Genomic DNA, 12,425 nt, shown 5'->3' on the forward strand with positions numbered 1-12,425 from the left:
GAACTGCCCTGGACCATTCCGAAATAAAGCTCATTTTCAGTGTTTGTTGATGATACTAAAAGCAGCGATAATTTCTTAATAAGAAAATAGAATAGATTTGTGAAGACATCATCCATCTTGATCTTGTAGTTTCAATTACACCATAAAAATGTTTTTTTTACCATAGATAATAAAAGTTTTATAATTACATTATCTATGGCTGTAGGAAGCATCAAGCATGAAGCATGATGATAGGTATTATGTGCAAATAATTTTCCATGAATTTTTCCTTTTTAGAAAATAGTTTTCCATTTCATATTATTAATATTCAAACAATGTTTAGAAATACAACAATAATAAATTATAAAAGCCAATTATTTTTGTTGTGTCTGAAGTCACTACCTACTACAGGAAATCTGTTAAGAATTTAAAATAGAAAATATGTGAAAAAGCTTGTTGGTCGTATTCTATTTCTAATGGATAATAGATAACTATACTACTGTGAACTGTTTGTATTGTGGAAGTAAGCCAAACTGATACACCTTACGTACCTATATACTGACTATGAGGTGCTTTTATATAGCACCTCATAGTCAAATCATCTTGGGTTTTCATCTTTAATATTTTACATACCATCACAAACTATTGATGACATGTTGAATTTAATGAAGCTATAGATTCCAATAAAAACAAGTGAAAACAACCAATTGACTGAGTTAATTGTTTTAATATCATCTATAGACAGTGTTGATTACTCATACATACATGTCCCACACATATATTAACTGATATACCCATATAATACTACAAAATTTGCCCATAATTTTTGCTCTCACGAATAAACAGTGAAATTTACAAAAAAATGTTTCAAACAAAAGTTGTTTATTTTTTTAAAAAGAAAATTTTTTACATTTAAATTTTTGAGTTATCTCTAACGGTTTACGAAATGGGTCCTACAGACCCAAGCCCCAATTGACCTATGTTGCTCATTTACGTACTCGACCTCACTTTTTACGTCTCAAGCACGCTATAAAAATTTCAGCTTGATATTTCTTTTCTTTTTTGAGTAATCGTGATGACAGACGGACAGACGGACAGACGACAGACGACAGACAGACAGACTACCGAAAATGGACTAATTAGGTGATTTTATGAACACCTATACCAAATTTTGTTCATAGCATCAATGTTTTTAAGCGTTACAAACTTGGAACTAAACTTAGTATACCATTGTATATTTCATATACATGGTATAAAAACTTTATATCTTTAGCGTAAGCACATACCCAGCTTTTAACCCAAGAGAGACTGGCGACAAAACAGGCCTAAAATTTCATAAATTCAACAGTATTTTGGCATAAACATATACTTAGGCAACTAAATCAATGATTAGTCGAGATCCAGAGGGGATTAGGTGATTTTATGAACACCTATACCAAAATTTTGTTTGTAGCATCAATATTTTTAAGCGTTATAAACTTGGGATTAAATTTTTATGTAGAGCTCCGGCTATAGGTGTAAGTCTTTGTTTGAATTCTACTCAGCAAACTCTTCATGCCATTAAATGCTTACTTTGTATCCAAAAAGTGAGATAATGGTTGAATAATCTGTTCTAAATGACTGTATTATAAATAACGGTATATAGTGAGAAATCTCGTTCAAAAAAACTGAGTGGCATACGAAAAGAAATGAATGATTTTCAGAGACGATACACATGAGACAACAAATATCTAAGATAATTTTCATGATAACGCTTAAGCATTCAAATTTCCAGTTATCATTGAGTGATCATGATTTTGAGAACACTAAAATAATACAAACACTTATTCCCTTTTTCCATTGAAATCCTTTTCTTTTCACTTTAAGCTAGTTTCATCTTATATGTGTTCAAGTTTTAATATTTAACTTTTTTTTTCAGATTGTGTCTTTCTTCTTAGATATTGAGTGTACTTTCAAAAGGTTGTAGGTTTTCATTTATATTCTCATTCTCATGTCTCACTCACATGCAACTACACAATGTTAACGAACACACATAAATAAACAAACAACAAACATGATGGATGCAGCATAATACTCGGTACATAGAAATTCATAGCAAAGTTTTTTTGTTCTCTTATCAGAAAAGGGGCTTCTGTTCCTCTTTATAATCTTTATAATTAAAAACGTTTTTATTTTTTTATATTCTAAAAAGATTTTAAATTTAAAATACAATTATACAATAAAAATAAAGTGAGTACTTTTTTATGAACCACTTCATTATATAAACATAAGTCAGTTGCCCATTTACATGTTAACGTTTTAATTATTATTTACCACTAGCCACTACCCGCTAATTCAATAGCGTTAGCGAGCATTCTGAAATTTTTCAGAACGTTCTGAATTTACATTCCACAACTTTCGGAAGGAATATAATTAGTCAGGACAAAAGATGCGTCCCACGTTTTTCATTTAAATCGGAAAGTCAGTTTAAATTAATAACAAAGTTTGGCCCAAACAGATACACAAGAAAGCGAGCTAATAAAAAAACGTAGTAAAAATAATAATAACTAATAATAGGGGAAATTCTATAATATTTTTGCACTTTCTTGAAAATTATATTTGGGACATTATAAACCCTCAAACTTTCTGGAAAGTTCTAAATTCTAGATACTCGAACCGACTGGATAAATCCATAATATTCTCCTAATATTCTCATATTTTAGAATATTCTGTAACCTACAAAAATGTACTCATCTTCGAAAACATTCTAGAACCTTTGGGATGATTCTATAACATTCAGGAATATTCTAGAACATTATTGAAAACTGTATATCTCTGGCAATGAGTGAGTAAAAATATGTGACATATTCTGTCAGACGTCGGAACTCGATTAGCAGCTATTTTTCGAAACAAACTCCTGCCGGTGAAAACCGAAACCATTATCATGTATAGAGCTACGGAATTCAGTTGCTTAGCTTAATTGATTTAAATAAGTGAAATTCTTCAAATTTATACAACTTATAGGTAACGTCAAACACAAAACCTTTGGAAAATAAGATAATATTAATATACCAAGAAATACTGACCCAATATTCTAAATTATTTGCTCAAATCACAGTTTTATGACTCTTAATTGTATGAATAAGTCGTTGAGCACAATCGGAGGGTGAAAAAAGAATTTGGTATGTCATTTTATTTGTACTTAATATGTATGTTAATTTTTTTGGCCAACCATTTCGAACAGTTGTGCAAAAAAGTTATTAAGCTTTACTTTAAAACAAAAATTGATTTTAGCGAAAATTATTCGACGAATATTAAAAACTACAATTTTGGTACAAACTCATTAAAGGTTTCAAACGCTGTAAATCAAATATAATTTGTATTTCTGAAATATAATATAAAGTTATAAATATTTTAACGTGTGAATATATTTTGGAAATATCGCAAATGTTACCGTGCAGGCAACCACGTTGAATACATAGATAAGACTTAAATGCAAATTTAATTAAGCTAGGATGAATGGTGATCTAATTACAAAGAATTTTTATTATTACAAATGACATTTGAGTTTGTGTGTTCGAAGAGAGATAAAAAAAATAAAATTAACTTAATTCAATTTCATTTATACCTTCATTCATTTCATGTTCAATGCTTCACACATGCTACATCCGCATATCTCAACGGTAATAAATAAACTTCGTCATGGTTATTTATTTGTTATGAGGTTAGTTCAGAGTAGTCACTAAATATTTTTACAAAACCGGTATCGTTCATTATAACGAAAAATATACCGAAAAACTATATGCGTACAAAAATTTAAAACATAAAAATGACCTATAATAAATCTAAATTTTATAAACGTGTTATATATTCATTTCGGAATACTGTCTCACTAAAAATATTGCTTTACAGACATTGCAGTTATATACAGGCATTGTAGAAATTAAAAAAAAACCTGGCGATAAAATTGTAAAGTTTGGGTACTACACACGGTGGGCTATTTTAATTTATTATGGCTGGAAGTTCTTTTTGTAGTTGTGATATCAGGTTGGACCCAATTCTCCGGGTTGCCTTAATAGTCAATTAAGATCCAAAAAGGTAAGAGATACACTAACCCTTTAAAACAGAAACTTGGTTCTCAAAAAAAAAACTAATATTTTTTATTTGATACATTTTTTCGACAATCGTAAGCTTTCGGAGAAAATGCGATTTAAAAATACGTCATAGTTCCATCTATAGTTTTGTGCTAAACGCTTTAGTCAAAAGTTGTCAAGGACAATAGTGGACATTCAATGTGTCGATAACCTTTGGCTAAAATGCTTTAGCCAAAAATTTCCAAGGACAATAGTGGACATTCAATGTGTCGATGACTTTGACCTGAAAAAGTTTCAAAGTCATTTGACCTTGATCTTGAAAAGATTTTGAAAATGTACTTGGGCAAAATAGTTATTAATACAGACAAAGATCTTTATTGCCCTTGCTTACTTCTGTCTAACAAAATTTTCTAAAGCTAGCATCATATTTTCTTTCAATATCATGCAATAATAACATATTTTTAAGTCACATTTTCTTCGAAATCTATCGCTTTTCGAAAAAATGTTTTAAATAAACATTGTTAGTTTTTTATGTGGATCAACTTTCTAATTTAAAGTGATATTTTATCTCTTCGCTTAGTATCTAAATTGATTATTAAAACAACCTTGAGAACTAGGTCCAATCTGATGTCAGAGCATGATGTCCCCCATAGAACAACTTTTGTTTTTAAAACTTAATTTTTGATTGACAAAACGAGCTATTATAATGTTCAATGGTCCACCATAATAGGGTAAATATTTCCACATCAAGGCGTTACATAAAAAAAAAAAAAATCAAACTAGTTGTTTAAAATGACGATTTATTGATTGCAAAATCAATCAAAATAGCAAGCTTCTTCACCGTTTCCCTATAAAATGATTAGAACTCGTTGAAAGTATCCGAGAAAATTTTGATGAAATTTTTTTTTTAATTTTAAATTCGCTACTTTTATGTTAATGGCCATTTTAAACTATGTACTATTCTTTGTTGTCTAAACATTTTAAAGAACTGTTATTTGGAATTTTTGAAAAAAAAAAACAGAGTTTACAAAGGAATGACCGATTTATGAATGTTTACAAGTCGATTCTTATCTTTTTATAATATTTTTTGCTTTGGATAGGTTATTCCAAAGAACAAAAGGTGTTTAAATGATTTTAATATGAGTTATTGGAGCAAAGTCTTCAACGAGTTCTTCTCATTTTATGGGAAAATTGAAAATAATTTAAAAATTTTGTGGTGTTGTAAATTATCGATATATCGTTTGCTATTTGAAAGATTATATTCTTGCAAAAATCAATCACGCTCTTCAAGGTTCTTTCGTCTGTACAATAAAATTTTTGATATAGTTGTGCACAATTTTTTAGCTTAATTAAGATAAATATTTTATTTTTTAACTAAATTTAATTTAATTTATTTAAATATAATAATAAAACTGGACTGTGTTTGTTTTACACAAAATGGATATTTTTGCCATTTTGGGGAATTAATTTATTATTTAAAAAAATATCGTTCACTAAAAACGGCACATTTAAAACCATAAATGTCTAAAACGGTATTTAGGGTATTGTAGCAAAATTTAATCAGTGTTTTCTAAATGTTTTCAATTTTTTAAGCAGTTCAAAATTCAAAATTTCAAAAAACTTTTGAGTTTATAAAAAAAAAAAGAAAGAATTTTATCATTATAAAAAAATGAAAATTGAAACAAATTTTTTTTTCATTTCCATCGATTCTTTTTTTATTTACGCCAAGAATAAATATACGGTAGGTGAAATATACCAAGGTATACTAAGTTTAGTCCCAAGTTTGTAACACTTAAAAATATTGATGCTATGAACAAAATTTTGGTATAGGTGTTCATAAAATCACCTAATTAGTCCATTTCCGGTTGTCCGTCCGTCCGTCCGTCTGTGGGCACGATAACTCAAAAACGAAAAAAGATATCAAGCGGAAATTTTTATAGCGTACTCAGGACGTAAAAAGTGAGGTCGAGTTCGTAAATGAGCAACATAGGTCAATTGGGTCTTGACCTATGGGTCAGTGGGACCCATCTTGTAAACCGTTAGAGATAGAACAAAAATCTCAGTGTAAAAAATGTTCCTTATAAATAAATAAACTTCTTTTGTTTGAAACATTTTTTCGTAAACATCACTGTTTACCCGTGAGGGCGCAAATTAGGCGTAAATTGTATAGTATGTATTATATAAATTGTATATGTATGTGCAATGTGATAGAGTAATCAACACTATTTATGCATGGTATTTCAACAATTAATTCAGTCAATTGCTTGTTTTCACTTGTTTAATTTAATTATATTTATTTTTTTCATGAGAAATCTCTAAAGCCTCATTAAGAGAAATGTATGACAAACTATACATAGATCAACTTAATTCTAACTAATATTTCCTTATGCTTTTTTTAATTTCTTGCGAAAATATAAAACAGTTAAAGGTAAAAAATACAATTGTATAAAATTTTCATCATGTTTTGTTACGCTTGGAGTAATGAAGCAATTGTTATTCACAAAAATAAAAGTTTACATTACTATAATGTCATAGAAAATCTTTAATGTTATCGTCACATAACCTCCATTTACGAGATAAAGTTTCTTATTTTGTTTTTCTCATGACGATTTGGAAAAATTTCAAAATTCTTGGATATCACAATCTTCTTATGAATTCCTTTTATTATAGCCTTGTCTATCATTATTTTTGTCTGTTTGTTCGGTAACAACTTTTAAAATTAATATGAGATAGAAGTCTAAACTTATGACAATACAATGAGCTATTTGACAGAAGAATGACAGTTTATGAATTTTAAAATCTATTTGCCGTAATCTGACAAAAATAGGAATATTTATTCAAAAAGTGGTATTTATTTTCGACGAGTGGTAGTTAGGATACATAACCTTCGTTAAAACGACATGTTTCGAACGTTGGACTTGATAAATGGCGCATAAAATTTCTCGTATAATACGATCGGCAAATTATGCTTATATCTATTTAATGTTCCACAAAAATCAATCATGTGGTTATCAGTAATCAATACCCTGTTAAATTGACGTGTTACGGGCGGTAAACTCAACTAACACTATTGGATTTGTCGGATCAATCGTCCATTTACAATAAGTTAGGAGTATTTGGTCATAAATAATCAATAAACGGTTATCTTAACTTGCTTTGATGAATGGTTTAGTATGGTAGACACGTAAGTTTCGAACGTCTGCTACTAACTGAAAAAATTACGTATTGTACTGGGGAGTAATAGTGCTTTATGATATTTGAGATTTCCAGTAAAATTTTTGGAACAAAAATGATTTACAAAAAATCAATCGAAATCCAGACGAAACAATTATTTTAAACTATCTTCACTGTATACCTTTAAGATATTTTGATATCAAAACAAAAAGTGCCACAAAAAAACAGAAATTTTGTCAACTAATGATTGTTTAAAAACGCTTTCCGTATAAATTTCAAATCGATTTTATGTACGACTAACGGTTTAATTATCTTGTTGCTAACTAACAAATTAGAGTTATCAAAACAAAGCGTATTAATTGTTTTCAATAAACGCATTTACACCCAGAACAAACCATTTGATAAAGCTCACCCGATTTAAAAAAAAATTATTTACTTTTTCGAAATAATTGTTATGTTACTTTTTTCTCGACATTTATCCTCTACGTATAGAGGTAAAAGTTCATCGAATGATTATGTAAGTGAATGAAGTAGCTCTGCAGGTTTGTTTTTCAATCTAGTTAATAAAAATCACACATAACGATGGAAAACATGAAGTAAAATGTAATTTTATTAAACCATATATATTTATGACTATGTTATGTTTTCACATTACCTCACATAAAATAATAAAAAAAAAAACAGGACTGACCTTTTCATCAGGAAAAAATCATTCCAATTTTTATTACCGCTCGCTAAGCTTAATATAAATTTTTATCCTGTAGTTACATCTACAGGATGGTAGGGAGTACACTGTATTACGCACATTTTATTACACATGATAATAATAGACCTTTTTCAAGAAAAACAGAAATGCTTTTTGTTAATTTTTTATGAAAATATAGGTCAAATAGAGCCTATAACTCGAAAAATACGCATTTTTAACAATAAAAATCCTATAAAAAATTGAAAAAAAGTTACAATATTTGAAATAATTTAAAACTATTTTTTTGGGTCTACCGCACACGTACGATCTCTGACGTCAGTTTGACAAGCAATGACAATAAAACAGTGTCAACAGTCGTATTAATATATCGTTAATATCAACTTTAAAGGTGTATTGTCTATATTATAACATTTCTGAAACTGAAGAATAAAATGCCAGCAAAAATCGACCCAGGCAGATCAACTACTTCTACCGAACATAACTATTTTTATGGTATGGGAGCTTTTAGTGCAAGATGACAGGTTCAATGCACCCGAAATTCGTGAAGTAAAAGCAACATTCTAGAAAAAAAATGTGATTAATAAAATTTCATTAAAAATATTTAGGTCTTCGAGGGACAGCTATTGAGACTTTTGTAGCATGTTGAATTTTGGTAAATTTCATCATATATAGTAAACGAAAATGTTCATCATGACAATGATAATATTTGTAGGTACTGGTACCTACTTTCTACAAAATGATCTTCGCAACAATAATAATTAGATTTTCCAAACCAATTTTTTTAAATTATCATATTCATTGATACGGAAAAATAAAGTTTTTCTGGCTGTTTTGAAGTAGTATTCGGGCACAGAGGCACAAAACACGCCCGATATATTTTTATACGCGATTTTTCATCGGCACTATTGACCGGTTTATCTGTCATTGTCGGTTTATTTCATTCGCAATTCTTATATTTATGAAAATTAATTAAAGTCAACTGACGAACTTACGTCACAGCGACATTCGTATTACTTCGTGTGTTGCCGGATCGTTTTCGCCAATTTGAATTTTAATGATTTTCATTGTCTTTTTTCTCTGTCATATGGCTTCAAAAAAATCGGGGAAAAAAATTAGCCCATTTATCAGTACATTTACTTTCATTTAAAAAAAGAAAACAAAAGTTGAAAAAGGTCTATTAGTAAAAACTAAAGCATTAATTCTTATCATAATAATTTATTTGATTTCACCTGTCCATTGTTTAAAATCAAATCTTACAAATTAAATTTAACCCACGCCCCAATTTCCCCGATTCAGTTGAAATTTTTACAGTAAGAATGAACAAATTTTCCCATCGCTTCCACCGTATTTGATACATACAATTTTAAGTTTTTGATTAAAAATTTGAATAAAAAAAATTCTTTTTCGGGACGAGCTGTTATTTAATTAATAGAAAAGAATTTTTTTTTTGGCTCATACATGACTTTTGTAAAAACTTGTATTGATTATATTTGTTTCTAGTCATAAAATCTTTTGGTCAAAAATTCCTAAAATCTACTAAATACAGTACAATCGAAAATTTATTTTTCTTATAAATGAGCTATAAAAAATTCTCGTGCCTGTTTATTGAACTAAGATATTCACCTTCCAAACGAAATTGGTACTTTTGGATTTAAAATCTTGTATATTCTGGAATATCCTAGTACTGATATTTATCTCATAACGTTCGTAAACTTAAATTGTAAAACAATTTTGGCATATAAGAATAATTGATAAATAAATATTTTAAAATAGCCTACCTAAGTCAATTGTTTTTTGTTTTCTCAATCAGCGTTTCGATTTTTTGCAATCTGCGTTTGAAACTCAGAAAACCAAGATATCTGAAAGACTTTCTTTAAAAGTAAGCCAATCTTTCCGACAGAAAGAAAGCATTATTAGAATAGGTAAAATAGTAGATGTTTATCAATTTGATTCTAGTGGAGCATATTAAAAATTTTCTGAGCTCGAACTTAGATTTACATTTTTGCACTTTATACTTCTCCACAAATTTTTATTTCATGTCAAAAACTACACGCTAACTTTCCACCTACCAATAGAAGCCATATCCCTTATTTGCAAGTATTTTAATTCAAGTGTACCTTTTACCTTATTACGCATTAATTTAAATTAATGCGTAGGTACTCTTGACCAGTAAAAATAATATTTTTATAACTTCGAAAATGTCACTTAACATGTTAAAAATAACCATATAACGTTTTGACAATTCAAACATTGTTGCATTACTTCATTTCTCTTGCCCTATTAATTTTTTCATTTGGTATATTTTCGATACATGCTGTAGATATACGCATAGAGATAGTAATAGTACAACAATACTTGTAATTGCCTACATGCGTGGGTAACATTACGTATACGTGATTGCGTTATTGATATCGATATTCTAGTTAATTTAATTAAGAAAAATTTCTTAATTGCAGCATTATGGATATACCCATCATTTAGTGTGTACATGTCGCAGACAACTAGCTTAATTAGCCGTTTAACATTCTAACCTTTTTACTAAACGACGCCGTTCAACTATCGACCTGAATGATATTCAGTCATAGCAATTAATAGAATATTAAATGTACTGGCTGGCTGCATAGGCCATTCATATAATAAGGTAATCATTTGCCAAAAAAGATAAAAATATCTGACATTAGAAATTCTTTAATTACGTCATTTTAAATAAAGCGTATTGTTAATTCGTAATCATGAGATCAAACAGCGCAAGTCAACTGTGAGAGAAATACCAATAATATTATTCATGTCCGACGCCATATTAGCAGTGTGTGGATTTCAGCGCCAGGCATCAAAAAATAGAACTTAATTTAAATGACTAGGCTAGGCAAGTAGTTAAACGTTTTCAATCGAAGTCAATTGCCTTGAATTCAATTGAATGGCTGAATATAGTTTAGGCCGCTAGTTGAACGGCGCCGTTAAGTAAAAAGGCCAGGGTGTTAATTGAACGGCTAATTAAGCTAGTTGGCTACGGCATATATACAGGAAGATGAAGGATGCAATGGTTAAAGCAAAGGAGTTGATCGTAACAAACATTTTTATTACAGACAAAAGTAATGTAAAGTAATTTAATAATTTATACCACTTGTTGGCCGCTCGGTTACATAAGTTAAAATGCGTCGGTATTTAATACAAGCCGGAGTTAAATGTGTTTATACACGGTTAGTGATTTGCAATACCAATGTAATAACAACGAAAACCACCATTAGACATAAAATAATATCGCGCATTTTGAAATGGCTCAAACAATAGGTTTGTACATATATATGTTCCAATTTCGATAAAACTCAGTATAAAAGGTAATTTTTACTCAAAAAAAACCATCGGGTGAATTTGAGTTTATAAATAATAATTACTAACATACCGCTTGTGAGAAAAAAAATTCTCTGTAAATGTATATAATCCACATGAAATTAAAAAAAAAAAACTATAGTCACATGACAAACATGCAAACGTGAATGCAAACATTTGTCTATAAAATTATTAGCATGGGTTTTTCATAAACAAAATTCGCATCCCCTTTTTACCCCCTTAGGGATATAATTTTGGAAAATCATTTCTTATCGAATGCTTACGCCATACAAAGAACACACTCTCCAAATTCAGCTCTCTGCGATTAGTGGTTTAGGCTGTACAATGATCCGTCAGTCATTCATTCAGGACAAAACATTTTATATTTATAGATTAGTGTTTCTTCTTAATACAAGTATACTGTGCGCACTAAAAGCCTCCGATTACATCTTCAATTCAACGTGAAATTCAATTTTTGTAAAGTTATTTATTTGTTTTTCAGAAAGGTACAGTCCTTCAAAAAGTCAATTTAAATGTAACGAATTTCTCTGTAATTTTTTCGTCCATAATCCATATATGATCTAAATACATAATAAACTAAAATAGTATAGTGACAATATAGTACCTATAGATACAAATAATTCCAAAATAATATGAATGGCATTTATAGAAATACTGCACCGAAGTGGGAGGGGGGATTCGAATTTCTGTGAATACAAAATACAATTAAATCTGTATAAATATTGTAGACCCAATTATTTGATTTGTAATTCAAAAATCACGAGCGCCACCTTCGTGAAGCTACTCTTAGCCACTTTGAGCAATAATTCCTCTTGATTCTCCGGTTCTAACATATCACCATTAGTAAATTTTTCTTGCTCTTTAAATTAAAATATATACCTATCTGTGAAGAAATTAAGTATTATGAGAAAAGTTTTCAATATCATTTTTTAAATTAGAGAACAAAAAAAGAATGAGTTATTAAGAGTAATTTAATGACTTTTGATAAAATCTTATAAACTTTTATAATTGTCTTAAAAATAAAAAATACGGAAATTAATGAAAAAAGCGCAAAATTTTATAAATTAAAAGTGAAAAACATGTTGCTAATGTATAATATTCATATACACAGAGTGTCCCGGATTATTGCGGGCAAAAGATTA

This window comes from Chrysoperla carnea, chromosome 1 (assembly GCF_905475395.1).
Source record: "Chrysoperla carnea chromosome 1, inChrCarn1.1, whole genome shotgun sequence".
In the NCBI taxonomy this organism is placed as follows: Eukaryota; Metazoa; Arthropoda; class Insecta; order Neuroptera; family Chrysopidae; genus Chrysoperla; species Chrysoperla carnea.